Raw genomic sequence first — 3,873 nt, forward strand, 5'->3', positions numbered from 1 at the left:
CCCATCTGTAACTTTATCTGGTAGCATAATTCAATTTAGATATATTGCATAGGAGTCCCAACAATCATATTAATAACCAAAAAACTCCATGACTTTCCTTGGGTGACCATTTTAACGGTGAACTCCAGGTCACAACACAGTAACTGTCAGTTCAACTACAGCAGGGTTTTTGAAAACAGTGGTTTCTCCACCCAAGCACGTTGTAAATAAATTTCGAATGGAACCTGGCATCACCCTGAAGGAATTCTAACTTCACACTCTTGGAGTAGTTTACCAAAATGGCTTCAGAGTAGACTAACTTTACACAGCACATTTAAAAAAAAGACATTTATTCAGCATCATGATCAGACTATTACATTTAGCAATCAACAGCTTGGGTGCAAAAAAAAAAAAAAAAAAAAACTACACTAAAACCCTTTCTTGGAATGCTTTACACTTTCCACAGAACAGAAACTAAAATAACCTGTTATACAATTAGTCACAAATACAGTCCTTGAGGGTTTTTTTACCCATACACATGAGTATTGTCTAAAACATGTCTTCTTTGTATCAGCTAGGCCCTACCACCACTGTGCTTGGCTGAGTTCACAAATCTGTTGCAACCTGTGGCTTCCCTGTCACTTCTCTGGCTCTCCTCTCCTGCTAAGCTTTGTTTCCTGGCAGTAATTAAAACCTTCTGCCACTTCCATAGCTACTGCTGCTGCTGGAACTGCAATAGCCACCTTGGTTTCGTGGTTTGGCAAAGTATCGACCTCCATCACCATAGGGGCCAGAACCTCTGCCTCCAAAGTTTCCTCCTTTCATGGGTCCAAAATTTGAAGATTGATTGTTGTAATTGACAAAATCATTGTAGCTTCTGCCACCTCCAAAATTGCTTCCACTACCACCACCAAAGCCGCCTCCACCTCCTCCGTTGTTATAGCTGTCATAGTTTCTGCTCCTTCCATAGCCACTGCTCTGGTTTCCATAACCCTGTCCACCACTTCCATAGCCTCTGTTTCCTCCAGAGTAACCAGGGCCACCTCCTCTATAACCACCATCATTACCAAATCCATTATAGCCATCCCCACTGCCACCATATCCACCACCATCACAGCTGCCACCAAAGCCACCTTGACCACCGAAGTCTCCTTCACAACCAAAGTTGTCATTCCCACCAAAATCACCTCAGTGACCACCACCAAAGTTTCCAGAACCACTTCGACCTCTTTGGCTGGATGAAGCACTAGCCATCTCTAGCTTTGAAAGGGCTTTCCTTACTTCACAGTTATGGCCATTCACTGTGTGATATTTCTGAATGACAATCTTGTCTATAGAGTCATGTTCATCAAAAGTTACAAAAGCATAGCCTCTCTTTTTGCCACTGCCTTGGTCTGTCATGATTTCAATCACTTCAATTTTCCCCAAATGTTCAAAATAATCTCTTAGGTGATGTTCTTCAGTGTCTTCTTTAATGCCACCAGCAAAAATCTTTTTCAGTGTTAAGTGGGCACCAGGTCTTTGAGAATCTTCTCTTGAGATGGCCCTCCTTGGTTCCACAACTCTTCCATCCACCTTGTGTGGTCTTGCATTCATGGCTGCATCTACCTCCTTCACAATGGCATATGTGACAAACCCAAAGCCTCTGGAGCATTTGGTGTTTGGATCCCTCATTACCACACAGTCTGTGAGCATTCCCCTTTGCTCAAAATGGCTCTTCAGATTCTCATTGGTTGTTCCAAAGCTCAAATCTCTGACAAAGAGCCTCCACAGCTGTTGGGACTCTTTGGGAGACTCTGACTTAGACATGACAGCAGTAGAGGGGGGAGACTTTAACGATGCTTACTTGATGGCGTCCACAGGCAGAAAGCAGAACACTATTCCTTTAAGAAGTAACATTGCTAGCATCAGAAGAAAAAAGAAAAAAAATTGATCTTTACAGTTGAGCAGGCACTCCCATCTTTGAGGAACTCTAGTTAATGTGTAAGGCAGACACACACTGCACATTAGAGAGGGAGGGAGGAGGCCCAAAGAAACACAGAGAGAGAATTTTATGTTTTAATTTTTTCTTGTCCTGCCTTAAAATATAAATTTTATTTCATCATCTTCCCCCTTTCGGTCATTTATCTTTCAATAGAAAGCATTAGGTGATCAAATATTTTGTCCCCCGATGCCAGGGTAGTTGCTTACCTGCCCTGGATCCATCATGTCCCTCGATGCCAGTCTTAACAGCCCCAGTTCTTTCTTTCTTTTTAGGGGGTTAGTCTAGTAGAATGCTTGGCAAGGGCTGAAAGTCAATTCTAGGTTGTCCAATAGGACTTATGCTAATTTTATCCCGTATGTGCATTGTGCATGCCCATTACTTTTTATAGAACTATAGATATGATCAATAGTTTCAAGTCATTTAGACATTATTATTTTAGTTGGAGTTTTGAATATACGTTGAGAGGCACAAGAGATTGATTCTATAAATGATATAGAACACAATCAATATAGCCAACAACAATAACAGAGTCAGAAGCAGAGATTTAAACTGCAAATCCCCAGAACTGAACCATTTACCAAACATTTCATTTAGACTAGAAAGGGGACCTTTCAATGCAGAAATTAGATTTTGTATGTGAGTCATTAGATGGTTATATTAGAGAACTCATCTGATATAAAAGCACAACATTGTCTGGATTATAGCATGTTTCCCCCTGCAAAGTAGTTTTAAAAATTAAGAACCATTTGGTTTTGCAACATCATTTTCTCATCATAGAAACTTCAGAATTGAGTAGATTAATTGAATGTGGTAAACAAACATGGAGGTGTATGTTGATGGGGAAACATTTTATAGATTATGGGAACATCTGAAAAGTCAGTGAAAAGATTTATGAGGGACTTATATTGGCCTTGTATTGACCAAGGAATGTGATGACAAATCTGACAGTCAGTAAAATTGCCCCCAATAATTATACTTTGAAAACTAAAGAGTTTTCTTTTCATCTTAAACATTGGGGCAAATACATAGCTAGAAATAAAACAATAACTTTTTTTTTGACTTATAAACAGAAATTTACTTCTCACAGTTCTGAAGTCTGGAAGCCCAAAGTCAAGGCACCAACAGATTCTGCGTCTGGTGAGAGCCCACTTCCAGATTGCAGACTGCTGATTTGCTGTGTCCTCACATGGTGGAAGGGGTGAGGGAGCTCTCTGGGGTCTCTTTATAAAGGCACTAATCCCATTCGTGAGGGCTCCACCCTCATGACCTAATCACCTCCCACAGGCCCCACCTCCTAAAACCATCATATTGGGGATTAGGTTGCAACATATGAATCTGGGGGATGCAAACATTCAGACCAGTAGTGAGTGTAAATCACCAAGTGGAGAATGTGAGGTGAGAAAGAAAGAGAGAGAGTGGTAGTCAGAGACGAAGCAAAGCCCAAGGAGCTGGAGCATGTTCACACCTGTGAGGGGACAGTGAGAGAGGGAGAAGGACATGCAAACATGGGAAGGAGGGTGAAGCCCGAAGACATGGGTCTCCAAGGAGACAGTGACCTTTGTGGCATAGGTCAGTTTTCTTTTTCATTTTTCTTTTGTATATACTTAAAGTGTGCAAATTGGCGATGTGATATATATACACATTGTGAAATAGTCACTACAATCAAACTTATGAACACATCCATCCCCTCACAAGGTTACTCTGTGTGTGTGTGTGTGTGTGTGTGTGTGTGGTAAGAACACTTAGGGTCTACCCTCTGCAAATTTCAAGTATACTGCACACTGTTGTAACCTATAGTCACCATGCTTTACATTAGATCTCCAGAACCCATTCATCCTACATAACTGAAACTCGATATCCTTGACTGGAATCTTCCATTTCCCCTACCCCAGTCCCTGGTGACCACCAGT

The 3,873-nt window shown here is 41.3% G+C and overlaps 1 pseudogene; it reads right to left on the reverse strand.

The window, feature by feature from the left end:
- Positions 1-612: 612 nt before the first annotated feature.
- LOC137764979 (heterogeneous nuclear ribonucleoprotein A1 pseudogene) lies at positions 613-1,788 on the reverse strand (annotated as a pseudogene).
- Positions 1,789-3,873: the final 2,085 nt, after the last annotated feature.

The sequence above is a fragment of the Eschrichtius robustus genome, chromosome 5, assembly GCF_028021215.1.
Source record: "Eschrichtius robustus isolate mEscRob2 chromosome 5, mEscRob2.pri, whole genome shotgun sequence".
NCBI lineage: Eukaryota > Metazoa > Chordata > Mammalia > Artiodactyla > Eschrichtiidae > Eschrichtius > Eschrichtius robustus.